Source organism: Physeter macrocephalus, chromosome 18 (genome assembly GCF_002837175.3).
Source record: "Physeter macrocephalus isolate SW-GA chromosome 18, ASM283717v5, whole genome shotgun sequence".
Lineage (NCBI taxonomy): Eukaryota > Metazoa > Chordata > Mammalia > Artiodactyla > Physeteridae > Physeter > Physeter macrocephalus.
The window spans coordinates 29,885,703-29,907,397 of record NC_041231.1 but is presented as its reverse complement, the minus strand read 5'-3'; the positions used below and the strand labels follow the sequence as shown (position 1 = coordinate 29,907,397).

The 21,695-nt window shown below is 42.2% G+C and overlaps 1 protein-coding gene across 3 annotated transcripts in view; it reads right to left on the bottom strand.

Moving 5' to 3' along the window:
- The window catches only part of PRICKLE2 (prickle planar cell polarity protein 2), a 343,425-nt gene that overhangs the window by 292,467 nt on the left and 29,263 nt on the right, over positions 1-21,695 (bottom strand). The window lies entirely within an intron of this gene.

Below are 21,695 nucleotides of genomic sequence, written 5' to 3'. Positions count from 1 at the left end.
GAGCACTCTCCATTCTGCTCACCAACACTTTCCTTTTTACTGAGGCTTTGATTTGCAACTAAATAATTATCCGTTTAAAAACTCTTCCTGGGCAGAGTTTCAACCCTCCAAGTCAATAAAGATCTGATTTGACTAAAATTACCAAGTCTTACAGGCACAAATTTCGCTTCCTCCGTAAGGCAGTTGACAAATTAGGTTTTTTCACCTAAAGCCATGAACAAAGATGACTGAATGACTTACAACTCAACAAATGTTTGCTAAACAGTCCATTTTGCTGTTCTGTTGTCTCAGACACATTTTTCTTTCAAATACTAATACCTCTTTAGGGGTTATGACTGGGATAAATACCCCTTTTCATGTTCTTATTTGCGTTGTTGATGATTATCAAACGGATTCAAAGGCATCCATTTCCACCATGTTGTACTCAAAAGCCATCTTAAAATAAACCAGTGAACAGAAATCAAACACATTTATACATGTATAGCATCCTTTGTGCAAACACAGAGCACTGCGCAAAAACATTCTTACCAAGTTGTAGGTAACAAGAACAGATATCAAAGCAATTATAATATTAGACACACAAAAGCCAGCAGACATCTGAGGCTGCCAGGTTCTCAAGACCAAAAAGTAATTTTGAAAGAAAACCAAAGGAAAATCCCCAGAGGTAGCAATTTGTAAAACGAGGATGTCAATCAACTTCAGTAAGCTCTGCGCACGTATGTCCATGACCACAGAACGCTACGTCAGACAAATGTCAGAGGTTTGTCTTGAAACCACAAAAACAAAAATACTAAGCGTCAGGGCCGGGAGGAGATTCCCAGAGAGCCAGCCCCGTGTGAGTGATCTGGTTCAAAGGAGAGTGGAACCACCTTTAAAAAGATACCACATGAGCTTGTAGTTGTATAAAAGCAGAAAGAGCGTAACTGGTACTTAATGGAGGGAAAAAAAAACCACCTTATGTTTTGGCTTCAAAACTTATTACATCCTTATTAAATGTGTTTACAAGGTTTGTCTTGGGGTAAATGGATATACTTTTTCTAAAAGCAGTTAGGTCCAACCTGTGTGCCAGTAACAGTGCTTAATGAGGACACATAATTGACCTGGAGAAAATGGGAAGGTACATGGGGGGAGGGGAGACCTGGCACGGGGGCTTAGAATTTGGTGACCTGGGCAGTCTTCTCCTGCCTGGAAAAGGAGGGTCACAAGGACTGACACATAAGGCTGCCTCTGGGTAGTAAGCACGAACCACCATACCTATTGTTAAAATATTGAAATACTTGGCAAATAGCCACTTCTCCAGCAACTTCCCTGAGGCAGCCCAACCAACAACAAAGGGTTAATTCATAGCACCAGAGGGAGGGCCCAAAGGCCCACTTCCAATGCTATGGCCAGTACTGGTTGTGAAGTCTGGCTATCTGTGCCATAGCCTTTATTAAACATTGTGAATATCTTTTCTGTTTACATGACATTTCTCTACTTTATTCTAAGTGTGAAAAGAAGTTAAACCCATCATCTGGGTCCTAAAGGGGTAAATACTGGTTTACAAGATCCCAGGTAAATGAGATAAAGGTCTACTCCTTCTAGAGCAAGATGGAAGGGGAATTCCCTGCCCAGGCTTCTGCTGCCTGATGCTTTGAAGCCAGAGGTGTTTCTACACCCTGGTAGGTCTACAAATGTTAGCTTTTAAAGGGCAAGAATTGCATCTTATTCCTCACTGTGCTTCTAGCACAGTCCCTGGCCCAGTGGAATTGCTGGGTCTAAGCTACAGGAAATAGTTCAGGGGTGCTACCCGTCAGGCTTAAAGAAAGGCAAGGATTACGTTGAGTACGTTGAGTCCCAAGCTAGATGTTCATTGATTATTTTTATTAAGAAGGCTTTTCTACTTTAAATCTGACTCTGCAATGTGCTTATAAAACACTGTTAATGTTTCTGTTTGGCTAATCACATCGTGGGTCTCCAGCAGGGACATGATCGCTGTACTCTCCACTACCACCCTCCCACCAGGACATCCAGCAATGGGTGGGGGCATTTCTGGTGCTATGTGCATTTAGTAGGTGAAGGACAAGGATGCTGTATGGGTAATTCAGTCCTACACCATGAATAATCGACCCAAGATGCCTAGAGCTCCCAAGTAGAGAAACACAGATTCACTAATGAACCTTATTTTTCTAGAAAGTGGCCATTTGAAGTGACACTGTCCCCAATTCCCTCACTCTGTTACCTGTATCTGTACATCTCCGCCATCTGTTCACCGTCCTGGTGTTGCCAGTCTCTAAATTATAGTCCTCATGGACAAGCATTGGTAAGTCACCTCCTAATAATTTGTCCTGCAAACCCATGCCTGTAAAGATGGCGTCCAGGAGTGATCATCAAAATACTGAGTCACCAGTACCAGCCAATCGAACTAGAGGTTGGCATGAATGAAGGGGCCAGGCCCTTCTCTTGAGTGCTGGGTATCAGCTCTGTGGACGGTCACCACTTGGTGAAAGGCAAGATGTAAAGTGTGGAGCTACTTGACAGTCGTAGGCGAGGGCTCAGGGAAATAACACGCTCAAAGGAGATTTCTATAAGGCTTTCACATGGTACATGATGGTAGCCATGGGAAGACCCCCTCAGCTAAAGAGTGAGGTTGCTGGGCCATAAGGTAATGCTGCATCACTTAGAACTTTGGGGTCTAACCTGGTTTATCATTAGGGTCTGAGGGAGGGTGAAAAGAGTCCTTTGCACTTCAATGGCCGAAGGAATAAAAACTGAATGATGGTGGTCACCATCATTTAAGAACCCTTAGCATATTATTACCTTAAGTGACCTTTTCATGAACCTTCTGAAGTAGGAATTATTTTCCCATTTTACGGATGAGAAAATCAAGACCCACAGAAAGACAAATACCATATGGTATCAATTATATGTGGAATCTAAAATATGTCACAAATGAGCTTATCCATGAAACAGACACCAACTCACAGACATAGAGAACAGACTTGTTGCCAAGGCGGAGGGGGCGTGGGGGAGGGATGGATTGGGAGTTTGGGATCAGCAGATACAAACTATTATATACAGAATGGATCAACAACAAGATCCTACTGTATAGCACAGGGAACTATAGTCAATATCTTGTGATAAACCATAATAGAATAAGAATGTGTATATATATGTATAACTGAATCACTTTACTGTACAGCAGAAATTAACACATTATAAATCAACTATACTTCAATAAAATAAATTTTAAAAAAAGAAAATCAAGACCCAGAAAGCAACACACCTTTCCTAAAACCACGCTATAAATAAGCAGCAGCATCTGAAATTAGAGCCCAGATGTGTTCAAATCTACAGTTTATGACCTTTTATGAATAGTGAAAAGACATGGAAGAAACAAAGGTAGGACTGGGAAGAGAAAGCCGGAGAAGGAGCTTCCTCTGCAACACAATTTATATATGCCAAATATAGGAGTAAAATTTTAACAGGTCCAAGAAATAAAGTAAGGCTTTCTCCTCCATATTCATTCCCAAGTAAATTCCGACCTTTTTTTGTGCAAAGCCCAAAGGAAGGGACACTTTCCTCGCCAGCCTCTTCCAGAACCACACACCCAGACAGATCTGTACCTTCTCAGAATTCCTTAAAGACCCAAAGTCTCTGTCACATAAACTAACACTGTCAACATCTCACCCATCCTCCAAAAGCCACCTTCTCCTTAGAGCCCCGCCTTAGACCTTCTCTGCTCTGCCCATGCTGTGCCTTTGTACGGCCCTCAGCCTTTCCCCGCGGCAGCGGTACTCTGGTTACTTAGCTGTGTCCCGGCCTCGACTTCCACGGGGACTGCAACTTTCTCATAAACTCGCCATTCAAGTATTTTCATACAGATTCTCTTTCGGAGACGTATGCCTGCAAGTATAATTTATACTATTCAAGTATACATTTCAGCATCAGCATGACCACCATCACTCACATACTACTAGCTGTGGACAGTATGCCAGGTGCCATGCTAAATCCTTTAGGTTTAATCGAATAATTCTCATCCCGAAGCAGGTTGTTTTTTTTTTTTAATTGCCCTCTACACATGTGAAAACTGAAGCCTCCCTCAAAAGATAACGTAACTTATCCGGTATCATATATGCCTTCTTTCTCTTTTTGCAGTCTCTGAAGTAGAGACGTCCATCAAGGAAAAAATTCAGCACCTTGTAAATACTTAATGGTACACCATTCATTCATTCATTCATTCATTCAATCATTTATTCATTCACTCCTGGGGTCCTACTACATGCCAGACAGTTCATCAACAAAAAGAAGAGGGCCCACTTGCTGCCCTCAGAAGAATCACGGGCTGGCGGGAGAACCCCTTTTCCCTCCCAAACAGGCCTCCAGGATATAACGAGCGAAGTGCGATCACAGTGGAATGCCTGGGTTCCTCAACAGCTCAGGGAAGAGGCATCAGAGGAAGGTGGATCCTGGTGGTCTTGAGTGTCTGCCCCTGCCAGAGTCCCTGGCAATGGAGCCCCAGGAGCATCCCCCGCACCAGCCACCATGACCTCTGAGGTCTCGCACAGCGGTGATCCGAGGACTGGGGTCTCATTATTCCGAGTACTTATCAGCAGAACGCGGCAAGGAAACAAAGACCCCTTCCCTCCCCCTTCCTCATTTGTACAGATGATTGTTCGTGGCACTTACAAGCAGCTTCAAATGAGTACACAGGTTTTATTTCCCAACAGACGTTAAATAACGACATCCTGCCATGAGCTGAAAATCTGCTTGGCACTCCTGAGGACGTGTCAGCTTGCAGCGACTCTCTCTTTCTAAGAGCAAGTCTATGTGGAACATAAAAATTTAAAAAGACAAAAATCCCAACATTTTTCCTCATGGAAAAATCGACCACCAGAAAAGAGCGTTTCCTCCCTGCCCGGGCGTATCAGTTATCTACTGGCATCTCTTCCCCAGGCGTCTGTGGAAGCCAACCTAAACTGGGCTCCCTGGTGCATCTGGGCGGTGGCTGATTTAGGACGAGTGTGTCTGGTCTACCCCACTCTACTTTACGTGCTTCTCATTCGTTTCCTGGACCAGGAGGCCAAGCAGGTGCATCTTTCTCGGGAAGACGACAGAGAAAAGCAAGAGCAAAAACACGCTTGCACTTTTTTAAGCCTCTGTTTGTTCCAGGGCTCCTGACACCCCACTGGCCAAAGCAGTCCCACGGCTGAGCGCAGGGTGTGAGGAGGAGAGCACCACAAAAAGCAGGGAGGTAAGACGGAGGAAGACTTAGAACCACTGATGTAATCAATGACCACACTGGTCCTGGTCGCTCAGACAGGCAGGAGTAACATTTTCTGAGCCCCAAGTGAGAAACACATCCTGGGAAGAGGGGTCCAAATGGCAAAAGCTGGACATTGTGCAGACATTTTTGACGGTGTATGCCAGGTAATTCATGAATCACCTGGGAGACTACTGATAAACTGTTCTGAAAACCACGAGGGATAGTCACCAACAAATAGAGATACCAAAGCACTCTGAACAAAGGTTGGATGTTTCTGGCAGACCTAGAACCATGTGTATTATTTACTGCCTAGAACAACAGTAATTGCAATAATGGCGAACACTCATTCAGCGATTACTATGTCTTGGGCTCTCTGTTAAGCACTTTCTATGAATTATTCTTCTTAATTTTTAGAATAAACCATGCAATAGATATTATGAGGATGCCTATTTTACAGATGTGGAAACTGAGGCCAGCAGTTTCACAACTGGGCTAAGAGTCCACAAAGAGTAAAAGGAAAAGCCAGGACTTCATCCCAGGTCTGTGTGGTCCCATAGATCACATTTTTTACCACTACCGTGTACCATCCCTCTCTTTATTCAGGTGAGCCTCGATGGCCTTGTCATATGCCCGATTTATAAATAACCCTCAGAGCTTCTGAATCTTCTTTTGTTCCTGACAGGAAGACTATTCCGTCTAAAAACGCCTACATTTTACTCAATGCCTGGCTAGTCTAATTTAGTGTTTCTTCCATTCGTATATTAACTAAGACAGTTTCTAGGAAGAACATAGGATAAGACACAATATGCAAGGTCTGATTGGCTACTGCCAATCTCTGAATCTAGACTGTGCAGGGGGGAAATCAATAAAGCTCCAAGGAGCAGAGGGGAAGGGGAAAAAGCCCAGCACTTAGCTTGGTTCCTTTCCTGTAAAGTGAGACTATTCTGTGATTATATTCAAAATACTAAACTTACTCTAAATTGATATAAGAATACACACCGAAATTCCAAACTGCATCTCCTTTTGTTCTCTCCATAACATATGTGTGCATAAAAGTGAACGGCTGGTCAGAAATTGCTAAATAATATAGGCTGTACCACGTATTGTGTTTCAAATTGTTCTAAAATTTTCCAAATCATTTGTTGATTTTCAGGTTTGCTGGCACACTCTTTTGTTCGATGCACTCGCCAGAAGTAAACAGTGCCTGCATCTGATCCATCGATGACACAGGGAGCCACATTAAGGTCTTTCAAGGACATTCTCATGACAGTAATAGTCATGAGGGCCCCTTGTTGGCTCCCAGCACCTTGTTGTAGCCAGAGGGAGGCCCAGATGCTGCTGGTTCATCCTGGCCAGTGAATGGGTGTCAGCTCTTCCCACATACCCTGGACCTAGAGACCTTGAACTTGGCCTCTGCTGACAATGCCACCAGTACCCACCCCTGCCTCCTTCTCTGAAGCCTGGCCAGTGCTGCAGCAGGTGCCGCAAGGGTCCCACCTTGGTCCATTCAGCTGCCCCCAGAACCTGGCACCACTCCTGGCCTCCTTCACCACCATACTGGTTTGGTGCCAATGTCAACCAACAGTGTAACCACAGTCCAGCTATTCTGGTACCTAATGACTAAATTTCAATCCTGAGAAACACTTGGTTTTGCACCCTCTATGGATTCCTGTGATGTTTAAACGAGCTACTGTATGAGAAGATGGCTTCCAAAACAAAGAGCATATATTGCTTAAAAAATGCTTTAGGGTACCTTCTCCTCCACTGAATGTACACTTGCTAAAGTAAAGGAAGTCCGAATATTAGTGTTTCATTCTCTTTCTTTCTGTTCACTAATTCCAGAAAGCAATCTGCAAGGCATGTAGAAGAATCCAAGAAGGCTGCTTGTCAGCAAATTGCTGTGCTGGGCAGAGCTCAAATAATTAATACAATGGGGTGAAAACAGCCCTTCCTGGCCAATAAGCATCCTATAACCACCTAATAATGGCAGCGGTCCCAGCATGAGGGTCTGTGTAATAAACCTTCACTGGAGGTAGACAGTGCTAAGACCTCCACCCTTGTTCGTGCTGTCCCAGAACAAATGGGGACCTCCCACAGTACAACAGTCAGATCGTACCTGGCTAGGCCTTTGAAGTTCATGTGGATAAAGAGACAGATATAGAATGGTGGCAGGGACTTCCCTGGTGGTCCAGTGGGTAAGACTTCACACTCCCAATGCAGGGGGCCCGGGTTGAATCCCTGGTCAGGGAACTAGATCCCGCATGCTTGCCGCAACTAAGAACCTGCAGGTCGCAACTGAGAGTCCGCGTGCCGCGAGGAAGATTCTGTGTGCTGCAAGGAAGATCTGGCGCAGCCAAAATAAATAAATAAATATATTTTTATAAAGCATTAAAATAGTGGTAAGTAGTGGTAACTGTATTAGAAACAGACCAATAGGAATATATACAGAGAGGTGGGTGGGGGAGAAGGAAAGGTGGGGGATGGAGGGGGAGAAAGAGAGAGATTGATTGATTACAGGCATAACTCAGGGATACTGCAGGTTCAGTTCCAGACCACTGCAATAAAGTGAATATCACAACAAAGTGAGTGGCACAGATTGTTTGGTTTCCCAGTGCATAATAAAAGTTATGTTTACATCATCCTGTAGTCTATTAAGTGTGCAAAAGCATTATGTCTAAAAAAATTGTACATACCTTAATTAAAGAATATTTAGTTGCTAAAATGCTAACCATCCTCTGAGCCTTCCCCCAGTTATACTCTTTTTGCTGGTGGAGGGTTTGAAATATTCGGAGACTTACCAAAATATGACACACAGACATAAAGTGAGCCAATCCTGTTGGAAAAATGGCCCCAACAGACTTGCTCAACACAGGGCTGCCACAAACCTTCAATTTGTGAAAAAAGTAATATCTGAGAAGCACAGTAAAATGAAGTATGTCTACATAATAAGGAACTGTCTCACACAATTATGGAAGCTGAGTTGTTCAAAATCTGCAGGGTGGACCAGTGAAGCAGGACCCAGGGAGGGCCCATGTTCCAGTTTGAAGGCTGTCAGGCAGAAAGAGCTGAGCTGATGTTGCAGATGCAATCTGAAGGTAGTCAGCTGGAGCATTCTCTCTTACTTAAGGAAGGATTGGTCTTTTTGTTCTCTACAGGCCTTCAGCTGATTAGATGAGGCCCACCCACATTAGGGAGAGCAATCTGCTTTATTCAAGTCTGATTTAAATGTTAATCTCTCGGGCTTCCCTGATGGCGCAGTGGTTGAGAGTCCGCCTGCCGACCCAGGGGACATGGGTTCGTGCCCCAGTCCGGGAAGATCCCACATGCCGCAGAGCGGCTGGGCCCGTGGGCCGTGGCCACTGAGCCTGCATGTCTGGAGCCTGTGCTCCGCAATGGGAGAGGCCACAACGGTGAGAGGCCCGCGTACCGCAAAAAAAAAAAAAATGTTAACCTCATCCAAAAACATCCTTGCAGAAACACCCAGAATAATGTTTAGCCAACTTTCTGGGCACCCCATGGCCCCATCCAGTTGACACATAAGATCAACCATCACAAGTATGTATGCAGTGGCGTTAACCAAATTTCATGCACAGTTTAACACTCACTGATTCTGTATTGGCCTAGAAGTTCTCAGGTTCCATGAGTCAAGAAAAGTCCAGAAGGTTTGAGAATCCTGGATATTTTCCAGAGATAGATTTTTCTAGCACATGGAAAACTCCACTAAAAGGGGGTAGAGGGTTGTGAGAATAAAAAAAAAGCCACAGGGGGAAACCATTAACAGATTATGAATCATCACCTCAGCTTAGCAGCTCCTGCTGTTTCCTCTGACAAAAGAGCATCTTGGCCAGGCAAGGTTATTTGGGAGGGGAGAATTCACTTGTAAAAAGCTGGAACCAGGACTTTTAGCAGTGCTTCTGTACATATGTGTGCACCCACGTGTGTGTGTTTAACTCCGCTAATAGAATATTTATCTAAGGACACATTTTCCCCTTCTCTAATTCCTTCACTGACTTCTCTTCCCTTATAAATCCTCTAAACACTGCAAAGCCTCAAACCTTGGGTAAGCCCTCTGCACTACATCCATTCTCTCCTTAACTGATCTCAATCACAGATTTAAATACCATCAAGATGCTGATAACTCCTGAATTTATTTTTTCCCAGCCCAGACCTTCCCTGCCAGTTTCTTACAGTAAAGCTTAATATATCCACCAATAAAAAGCATCTCACTGGTACCTATAAGTTTTTTCTCTCTTTAAAATGATTCCTTCTAGTCAAACGATTTGTAACCCACCCCGAAAACATTATATGAATCACTCCTGCCTTTTGTAACGTGCATAGCCCAGTTCAGATGCAACCAAGGTATACCCACTCTTACTTAAGAACCACTTAGTGTGACTCTTTCTCTCTTATCTCCACCCCACCCCTCCTAAGTAGCACCCAGCACCCAGGGCCTGGTTAGAGGTTAGGTATGAAACTAACTCAGAGATATGAAAGAATATAAAACCATTAGAACAGACTCAGAGTAAGACTTCTGGCAGTTGGCTGATGCTTCAGAGAATGAAACTTCCATCTAAGAAGATCGGCCACTGAAAGTTCTATCTGTTTCCTTTTCGATAATTTTTTTTAGGAAGAAGGGCAAGTCAGGTTTTTTTTGCTAAATTTTTGTCAGAAAAAATAAAATGAGAGTCACCTCTTTTGCATAATTCAATATGCTAACACTTTGCTTCTGCATTTCATGGAGGAGCCAAAGCAGATGCTAAGTGGCCAAGCTTTCAGAACCTCTCATGCAGTTCCCATTTTAACATTACCCAGGAACTAAGGCAGGTTATTGCTAAAATTGGACCAGGCTCAGCATTTCAACATTTATGGCTGTTAAACTAAACCGATGCTGGGATCCCAACGCGCCACAGGCTCAGCTCAGGAAATTTTATACAAATGGCAAAAGCACAGCCCTAGTTCCTTGTCAATTACACTAACACCCCTGCCCCCGCACAATAAAGATTTCCCATTTTCATGATAAGTCTTGCTTCAGTGCTTTTGATTTGATTTTTGTCTGGAACATAGAGGAAATAGGGCTCTTGGAAGCTATTTACTCTAATGCCTTTGTTTCAGAGAAGAGCACGGTAAAGCCCGGAGGAATCCAGTGACTTGCTCAAGGTCACCCAGCAATTCCCTGCAACTCAGCGTCTCCATCTCCCTACCCAGAAAATGGCAATAACAAACCTATCTGCCTTATGGGGTTCTGTGACTATTAAATGAAATACTGCATAAGACAGACTCAGCAGAGTGAGTGCCTGGCACATGAAAGAAAAACACATGTTTGGCATTAATAATCCTCTCCAGGCTAATCCTTTGAGCAGGGGGGCTGTTAAGATAGTCCGATAAATCAGCAAGGCTGGCTGCCCTGTGTTCAAATGTCCCTACCACTTTGTATATTTGATTTTTAAAAAAATAACAAAACAAAAACAAATAAACAAAACCCAGAAAGGCTACTCTAAAATTAACCCCCTTCTGTCGTTGAACTTCACAGATCAGACCCAACGCTGTGAGGGGATGGGGTAAGGGGAAAAGGGAAAGCACCCCTTCAAGAAAATCAGCCTTCCTGCACATAAAAGATGGCCTCTAGGAGAACAAGGGATTTTTCTCTCCTTTATGAAGCCAGCCTAATTAAAGAAACTTTTCTATGGGTTTTTCAATTTAATAGACATCACCACAAAGGCAGCCTTGATTATGCATGAGACTGCCCTCTGCTGTGCATTTTCATTAGTGCACTAATGTCGGTCTTTTGGAGATCCCGGGTCTGGCAGGGGGGCTGAAGTCCAGCGATCCTGAAGGTCCTGTGAGAGTGGAGGACACTGACTTCTTCAACTTCTGACTCCGCCAAAATGGAAAGAGCAACCTACAGGGCTCTCAGCCAAACGAAGAATTCTAGGAGAAAGGCTGGAATTGGGGGATGGGGAGAGGATGCTGCTACAAAATGATACACTCACATCCCTGATTACTCAACCTTGGGTCCAGAGAGGGCCCAAAATTAAAATAAAGGCTAGTTAACTTCTGAAGCATCCCTATGTTTCAGATGGACAGCAAATTATTACAAAATTCCAGATTAGTGAGTTTAACGAACCAGCAATAGGCAGATGGAAGGTAAGCCTGTTCCTCTTTCTATACTTAAAATGCTTGGAAACTAAAGATCACTGTGCTGATTGGATGTCTCCTATCATGACCGGGAAAAGGATTTTACACTGACATAAGGAAGGATGATCCAGTGGTCATAGCTGACCAATGATGGTGACTTTCCATCTCTGGAGGTAATCCAACAGAGTCTGGATGAGTCCCTAGGGACGGGGAGACATCTCAAGATTTCAGCTTCAGATGGGCAGTTGGTCCACATCACTATTTCTCAGAGTCTGAGATGTCACAGACCAGAAAAAAATACCCAAAATAATTCTGGGCAACTACACAGGGTTTAAAGACATTTATAAAAACTACTACAGGTTTCCTCAGCTATCTGAGAGTAGAGTGTTCCTATGAAATCTTTCATAAGCTGAAATGGTGTAAGGTGAAGAAGCAATTTTCTTTTTCGTAAACGCAAAAAAAAACTTTGGATTTCTTTCAGTTAGTGAAAACAGGTACTAATGTAGGTCTTTCATAAAAACAAAGTGGCATAAAGAGAAGTATCATGAAGCAGGGGATACTTGTGTTTAATATCACCATGACTTCCTTAAAAGGGGAATCATTTAAAACAAATCTAAAAATCAAAGAGGCAAGAATTCTACCAAACTTTTGAATAAGAGTTAACACCTATCCTCAAACTATTCCAAAAATTGCAGAGAACAGAACATTTCCGATCTCATTCTATGAGGCCACCATCACCCTGATACCAAAACCAATGATACCACAAAAAAAGAAAATTACAGGTCAATATTACTGATGAACATAGATGCAAAATCCTCAACAAAATACCAGCAAACAATACATTAAAAGGATCCTACACCATGATCAAGTGGGATGTATCCCAGGGATGCAAGGATTTTTCAATATACGCAAATCAATCAGTGTGATACCCACATTAACAAACTGAAGAATAAAAACCATATGATCTCAATAGATGCAAAAAAAGTTTTTCATAAAATTCAACATCCATTTATGACAAAAACTTTCCAAAAAGTGGACACAGAGGGAACACACCTCAACATAATAAAGGCCATATATGACAAACCCAGAGCTAACATCATACTCAGTGGCGAGAAGCTGAAAGCATTTCCTCTAAGACCAGGAACAAGACAAGGATGTTCACTCTCACCACTTTCATTCAACATAGTTTTAGAAGTCCTAGCCATGGCAATCAGAGAAGAAAAAGTAGTAAAAGGAAACCAAATTGGAAAAGAAAAAGTAAAACCATCACTGTTTGCAGATGACATGATACTATACATAGAAAATACTAAGGGTGCTACCAGAAAACTACTAGAGCTCATCAAAGAATTTGGTAAAGTTGCAGTATACAAAATTAATACACAGAAATCTCTTGCATTCCTATACCCTAACAAAGAAAGATCAGAAAGAGAAATTAAGGAAACAATCCCACTTATCATCGCATCAAAAAGAATAGAATGCCTAGGAATAAACCTACCCAAGGAGGAAAAAGACGTGTACTCCACAAACTATAAGACACTGATGAAAGAAATCGAAGATGACACAAACAGATGGAGACATATACCATGTTCTTGGATTAGAAGAACCAATACTGTCAAAACGACTACACTACCCAAGGCAATCTACAGATTCAATGCAATCCCTATCAACTTAACACTGGCATTTTTCACAGAACTAGAATAAAAAATTTAAAAATGTGTATGGAAACACAAAAGACACCGAATAGCCAAAGCAACCTTGAGAAAGAAAACGGATCTGGAAGAAACAGGCTCCCTGACTTCAGACGATACTACAAAGCGATAGTAATCAAAACATATGGTACTAGCACAAAAACAGAAATATAGATCAGTGGAGCATGAGAGAAAGCCCAAAAATAAACCCACGTACCTATGGTCGCTTAATCTACGACAAAGGAGGCAAGAATATACAATGGAGAAAAGACAGTCTCTTCAATAAGTGATGCGGGGAAAACTGGACAGCTACATGTAAATGAATGAAATTAGAATACTCACCAACACCACACACAAAGATAAACTCAAAATGGATTAAAGATCTAAATTTAAGACCAGATACCATAAAACCCCAAGAGGAAAACATAGGCAGAACACTCTTTGACATAAATTGCAACAACATGTTTTTGGATCCATCTCCTAGAGTAATGGAAATAAAAACAAAAATAAACAAATGGGACCTAATAAACTTAAAAGTTTTTGCACAGCAAAAGAAACCATAAACAAAAAGACAACCTACGGATTGGGAGAAAAATATTTGCAAAAATTGCGACTAACATGGGATTAATCTCCAAAATACACAAACAGCTCATACAGCTCAATATAAAAAAAACAAACAACCCAATCAAAAATGGGCAGAAGATCTAAATAGACATTTGCCCAAAGAAGACATACACAGAGGGCCAAAGGCACAGGAAAAGATGCTTAACATCACTAATTATTAGAGAAATATACATCAAAACTACAATGAGGTATCACCTCACATCTGTCAGAGTGGCCATTATCAAAAATCTACAAATAATAGGGACTTCCCTGGTGGTCCAGTGGTTAAGATTCCATACTTCCACTGCAGGGGGTGTGGGTTTGATCCCTGGTCAGGGAACTAAGATCCCGCGTGCCACATGATTCGGCAAAAAAAAAAAAAAAAAAAAAGTCTACAAATAATAAATGCTGGAGAGGGTATGGAGAAACGACAGCCCTCTTACACTGTTTGTGGAAATGTAAACTGGTATAGCCACATGGAGAACAGTATGGAGGTTCCTTAAAAAACTAAAAATAGAGTTACCATATGATCCTGCAATCCCACTCCTGGGCATATGTCTGGAGAAAACCATAATTTGAAAAGATACATGCACCCCAATGTTCACTGCAGCACTATTTACAACAGCCAAGACAACCTAAAATGTCCATCGACAGATGAGTGGATAAAGAAGGTGTGGTATACATATATTGTACAATGGAATATTACTCAGTCATAATAAAGAATGAAACAATGCCATTTGCAGCAGCACGGATGGACCTAGAGATTATCATTCTAAGTGAAGCAAGCCAGACAAAGACAAATAGCATATGACATTGCATATATGTGGAATCTTAAAAAGACGTGATACAAATGAACTTATATACAAAACAGAAATAGACCCATAGACATAGAAAACAAATTTATGGTTATGAAAGGGGAAAGGTAAGGGAGGGATAAATTAGGAGTTTGGGATTAACAGATACACACTACTATACATAAAATAAACAATAAGGTCCTACTCTATAGCACAGGGAACTATGCACAACATTTTGTAATAACCTATAAGGGAAAAGAATCTGAAAAGGAATATATGTAAAACTGAATCATTTTGCTGTACACCTGAAACTAACACAACATTGTAAATCAACTATAGTTCAATAAAAGTTTAAAAAAATAACAGCTTGCTGGAAGTACAAGAAACTTAACTGAGCAAGCATCTCAAAAAACAAAAACAGACAAAAAAATCAAAGTGAAACATCAGGAAAAAAGAGAAATATTCTTTAAATTGATTGAATTTAGTTTAATATACTTCACCCCCCATTCTTCACCTTCTTCTGTGAATTAATGAAAATATTATCACAGAACACTTGTTCACACATTACCTTTGGAGAAAATTTTCATAATCAAAAAAGATTGATAGGGCTTCCCTGGTGGTGCAGTGGTTGAGAGTCCGCCTGCCGATGCAGGGGACGCGGGTTCGTGTCCCGGTCCGGGAAGATCCCACGTGCCGCGGAGCGGCTGGGCCCGTGAGCCATGGCCGCTGAGCCTGCGCGTCCGGAGCCTGTGCTCCGCAGTGGGAGAGGCCACAACAGTGAGAGGCCCGCATACCGGGAAGAAAAAAAAAAAAGATTGATAAAGCTATTTTAATTTAGAAAAACTGAGAAAAGACCCTATCTAATACTCAGTGTTTGCATTTATGAATGTTTGAGCATCTGGGATCAGCAGAACAGAAGGTGTTACAGAGGAGTTGGGAGGGGCAGGCACCAAGTTCTCTCACTCCTTTACCTGGAGGAAAGAGGGCACCACCCAGGGCAATGCCTCCCTACACTTACTTATGTGAACTTGGAGCTTGTGATTGAACTTGAGAGATCTCCTGAAAACTGAAAGCCAAATTAGGTGTGTATTGGTATTCTCCTGGACAGCATGTTCAGAACTTTTCTTATGTTCAAAAAAGGGCCCATAAATTCAAAAATGTAAAGCCACTGATTTAAAAGGAGCAATTCCAAAACATGTTCTATTGCAACCCGTAGTCAGTTGAAATATCAGCCCCAACTTTCACCTCTCCCTGCATCCACACTTTTGCTCATCATGGAGTGTATTTCCCCACTCCTCACTTTTGACTTGGTCACATGACTTGTTTTGGCCAATGGCAAGTGAGTGGAAATGACACCGTGCCAGTTCCAAACTTGAGCCTTAAGAGGGCTCGTGTTTTTCAGCTTTCTCTGTTGTACCTCTGCCCCTGCCATGAGCGGAGAAGGGCCAGAGTTGGTCACTGGTCCCAGGAAGAGGAAGAAAGACAGGAGGAGCAGAGCCACTCCAGCAAACCCAGAAAACTCACAGGTAGGGAAAAAAAGTGCTTAGTGTTGCATGCCACTGGAATTCTGAGGTTATTTGTTACACATCATTACTGTGGCAATAGCTAACTGATAGAGGACCTAAATTTCACATTTTCCTACAGTATAAAAGAATAACTTTATGCCATTAGGGCTGAGTGGAAGAGGTAATATTAGGCACAGTACGGCTCTTAATCTCACTCTCTACCTAAGTTCTGGACCCCTTTCCTTTTCCCTGGTTCTAAAAGGAAGCAGACTCTTCTGCTCAAGCAAAGAAAAATTATCTGGGACCAAGATGGGTCACCACATTCTGCTACTTCGGCTGCTTAACTTCAATGGACTGCGTATTTTTCAAATATTTGCAGATTATCTTTATAGACGCTCCAACTTTAACAAATTCACTTGCAGCTGTTCCAAATCTTTTACTGACTTGCCACCCTTAGCAAGTAGAGTGCAGAGCCCACAGTTTTAACCGTTCTATAGAAAGGCAGCCTGGAGCATAGGCTACGGAAATAAAGCTGAACTCTATAACTTAACAACTTTGGACTTTGCGCCAGACACTTAAGCTCTCTGAGGCCCTTTTCTCATCTGTAAAATCTCCTACTTATTTCAGAGGACTGTAGAGAGGTTTAATTAAGTCATGTATACAGTACACGGCTATGGAAGGTGTTTGGAAAAAAATGCCCGATTCTCCCATGTTGATGCCTTGGTCAGTATAAACTTCAACAAGACTGTGCAGAGGCCACTTGGGGCAGAGGCAAGGGTCCAGTGTCACAGTAAGAACTGGATTCTCGTCCTGGCTCTGTCACCCACAAGCTATGTGGAACAAGCCGCTTCACCCTTCTGAGCCTTGGTTTCAGCACCTGAAAATGGTGATCATAAAAAACAAAAACAATGAAATAATCCCAGGATGCTGGTATCATGAGATAATCTATGCAAAAGGGTTTTAAAAAACTGTAAAGAGCAATGCAAATATAAATTATTCTCATTCATGGAGAGAAGCACAGTGATGTTTTCACGGAGCACTCTTGTTTTAATGGCACTTAAGTTGAACTTCACTTAATAATGAATACTTAATAAGGAAATACTACTGAAGACTATTAATGAAAAACCACAGGAACTTATATTAAGATCTATGTATTGAGAACCAGCCAATCAAAAATGAAAATGTGATTTAAGGGGTTTCCAAAGAGGGTGGAAAACCATAGAGTTCTATAAGCTCCAATGCTATAATTAATGGTCCTTTTGGTCTGAGGAGGTGATACTCACAAAACCGTACCCCACAACCTAGAGGAGTGAATGTGGGGTTCAAAGCTTCCTCATTTTCTGGGTCACAGAGTGGGAGAACAGTGCCATACAGGGAAGCTAGCTTAGTAAGTCCACATTCTGAGAAAACAGTGAAAAAAAAAAAAAGGACAAACAACCTACGTGAAGCTTTTATGCGGCTTGTAATCGAACCTGACTTTGGTTCACATACTGCGATACATTAAACATATGGGTCATCTTTCCGAAAGAATGTTCAACTTTATTATTTTTGCATAGTTCCAAGCTGATATTGCAGTCCCTCCAACTGGGCAATGACAGAGGTGGGATTCCAAAACATCTTTACAGCGTGGGCTCTGGGGTCCTCGTGCAGGAACTGGGCCCTGGGACGAATGTCACAATTAGTTCCATGTGTGAGAAAGGATGAGCTCTTTTGCATCTCTGCACTGTCCCTGCAAGATTTCTTGTTATTTTCATTGTCATGTAGTTTTAAGTGGAACATTTGCGCCCCTGCTGTGGGACTCAGATTCCCAAGGATAAATGAAGGGGCTAGAAACAAAATATGTTGATATGCTGGGTCTATCATGACGCTGGTAAATAAACAGCCTAGCATCAGAAGAGTCATCTGAATATGGTCACTGGAGACTTCAAGGGAAAAAAAGGCCACACCCAACACACACACATCTTTTCCTATTGGTAACAGTAGTTTGATTCAGTCAGGCGAAGAGATTAGCCAAAAAAATAAAAGGGAAAATAATTAGGCCGGACATTTTCAATAACATGTTCATCTGACAGGGAAGTTGAGGGGCCCTTCTTTGTTAGCAAGGACTCAAGTCCAAGAGTAGAAATCAGCTGCTGATCTTAAAGGTAATCATAGTTTTAGCTATTGCCAAACACTGTGTTAAAGGCTTTCCATATACTATACATCATTTGATCTTCACAAGAACTTCATGAAAGAAATATTATGAACTTCATCATACTGAGGGCGAAATGGGAGCTTCACAAGTTTTAGCATTTGCTCACAAATTTAGGTGCTGGAAGTGCGAGGAAGTGCGCCCCGTTCTGTCTAAATTCAAAACCTCCCCCAAATAACATGCACAAAGAGATTTAAAACACCGATCTTCTGATCTTCTAGAATCAGATGTCTTTAACACAAAATCAGTTTTGGTTAAAGAGAGACTTTAAAAGGAGGAAGGTCTCATAGCCTCCTTTACCCCCATATTCCTCCCACACACACCCCATGTGCCAATCTCCATAGATCAGGGCTTAGTTTGAGAGCAAAAACAAGTTAAGCAACACACACTTATGCAATTAACATGATTATCAGTTATGAATTATCCACTGCAAAACAGAAGTTTTATATTTATAACTAGTAATTTTTAGATAAATACTAGAAAACCATTTTTAAAATTTTCACAGTATTTACAGACCTTACTTTGGAAACCAACACATCAGACCCAGATTCTGGCCTTGGCTCTGCCACCAAATACATTGGCGTAAGAAGAGTCAATTCCTCTCCCTGTCGATCAGTTTCCTCACCTGGGTATACCAGGCACTCTCCGAGAGAGGCTTCCCAGGTCTAAGATTCTACAAGTCAAAGAAACGAAAGGTAGTTTACTCTGAGATTATGTATGTAAAATTTGTTTAGCAAGAATTGAGCAATAGGGTCTTTGAGGAAAAAAGGCTTTGCATCTAGAAATTTCTCAAAGTATTCTTGAAAGATGGATACATACTGAAAAAATTTTCAGTGAGCCAAATCATAGTCTGAAGGACACAGAGGCACTGCACTTGCTATTTAATGCCTAATGACTTCCTAACAGGAAAAACATGTTAATGGGGAGCTTTTGGTAGTAAGTTTCTTAAGCATGGGCACCAGCATCTTAGGTGGTAACCGACCAATCTTGGCAGCCTGAAAGAGGCCACAGCACGCTAGCAAGGCGAGCTGTCAAGTTCTTCGCTCTAGAGACTGTTTTGAGAAAAAGACTGCTTTCAGACTAGCCAGTCTCGACTTCAAGCAAGAGACTCAAGGCACTGTCACCATTCCAGGCCTCTGATTGGAGGATAGGCCACTCGCTCCATGTTGACAAGATCTCAATATGCCCACCCTCATTGTGATTCAGTCAAACAGACCCAATTGTCTTCTCTTAAGATCACCCTTATAAAAGTTTAATAAGAGACGAGGACTGACATTTATGGAGCATATGCTAGGCCAGCTGCATAGATCATCTTATTTAATTTTTACAAGTGTACTCTAATAAGACCCATGAATGTCAACACGAAAACTCTGGAAGGCCAGCCCAGGCCAAGCTCTTGAACAAGGGTAAATCTCTTAAATTCCTGCATCATGATTGTGACTAACTGATTGCCAGGTCCTGAGTGCCTTGTTTGAAAACATAAACCTCAAAAGTCCAACAACAGATGATAAGCCCCAACAATAGTCATGATTTCTTTTCATACAGTGAGTTCCAGAGGTAAAAGGAAGCCTCCCTGTTAGGATAAGAATGTTGCATAAAGGAAATCCCCCCCCCACCCCCGTTTTCTATCGTACATGCTGAGAACTTGGAGAAATTGCCCTGTTATCTGTGGTGACCCAGGAAAACTATGAACATAAAAGTTGCCGGCAGCTGGTTTAACTTATGCAATGCATTTCTCGACATGGTTTTCAAACATTTTGGAAATGAGAATGCACATAACGAACTTGCCTGAACTTCGTATTTCCTTTCTCAGCTTTCCTCCTGAGCCTCTCCCAGTGGCCTGGCCAAAGTCCAGAAGCAAACACTATACTCATATGTTCCAGTCTCCTTATTAACTTTTACAGCAATAACTTCTGATTCACTGTCATGCCGTCATTTCATTAAAATCAGTTCATCAAGAGAAACACTGACCAGCCCGTTTCTACCCTGTGCCCACCCACCCAAAAAAAGAGGCAGCAGACCAGAGATTCAGCCCAAAACATGCCCCGATTTTTATGAAAGAAATTCTCCAAACAGGAATCATGGGTTTCTGGAAGAATTTCGAGTACCTCTCTGAAGTGACAAAGAGATGGCTTGCTACCAAAAGCCCATGAGAATATAATGGAAGGGAAACTGATGAAAACCACTTTCAAGCGTCTAAAGGAAAAAAAAAAAAAAAAAAAAAGGTTTGCTTGTGATAGCTCTCAGGGAAGATGTACTTGGTCCTATCACGCTTCCTGGGAGAAAAGAAGCAAGAGGAAGAGAAACTGACCTCATCATCTTACATCAACATTCCACTTGAGTTCTTCTAGCTTGTGAACAAATGAAGGTATCCTAGTGGCTTCATCTTTTCTCCCTCACCCCCAATAGGCCATCCTTTGATTCTCAAGCTATGATAAGATGTATGTGGAAGTGAAAGAAAGACTCTCATCTACATGGATTTTGTCAAAAAGAAGAACACCAAAATGCGAGCCCTCATTTCCAACCAACCAGTAAATAGAGTGGAGTGGAATATAGGAACAGGAGCTATTTTGAAGGTTTCCCATGGTTACAGCTGCTATGGAAATCATTTTCTTCTCTGGGGTTTTCAGATACGTGAGCCTAGCTTCAATCACAGTTTAAAGAAGGACAACAAAGGGAGAAAACGACCAGAAATGGCTTCCTTTATTTGAAATTTTAAAAGCTTCCAAACTGGGGTGATTGGAGGATGGGTGCCGGCACCAGTGCTCGTGGTAACCTCAAAAGATTCCATCAGAGTTGTGCGGCATGGAACAGGATCAATCCCTTATGGTCTGGAGAGAAACCTGTGCTTTCTGGACCTACACAGAGACAGACTGATCTTTTAAAGCACAAATCGAATCTTAACTCCTCCATGTAAAATCATTCAACAGCTTCCCACCACACTTAAGATAAAATCCTAAATTCCCAAGAAGGTCTGGTCCAGGCATTCTTCCACTTCATCTCTCTCATTCTCTGCCTTATTTTCTGCACAACAGCTGTCCTGGTTTTCAGTCCATCAATGTGTTACATGCCTTCCTGCCTCAGGGCCTTTGCATATGTGGTTCCCTCTGACCAGGATACTCCTCCCCCCTCCCCCTCCTATCATTTGGTTATCTTTCAGATTAAACGACTAAATCTCACTCTCTTCAGTCCCTGAAGCTTGGTCAGCTCATCCTGTCATTCCCTGTAGAGAACTTGTTGCAATCATATAAAATCTGTAATTTGATGCTTCATAAGCATGAAGGGGTACAGTAGAAGCTTCGTGAGGGCAGGAACTACGTGTGTGCTTTGCCCTGCTGTACACAGGCTTAGGTTCAGTGCCTGGCATGTAGTTGGCACTCAAAATCTAATGGATAAAAGATTTAATGGGGGCTTCCCTGGTGGCGCAGTGGTTGAGAGTCCACCTGCCGATGCAGGGGACACGGGTTCGTGCCCCGGTCCGGGAAGATCCCACGTGCCGCGGAGCGGCTGGGCCCGTGAGCCATGGCCGCTGGG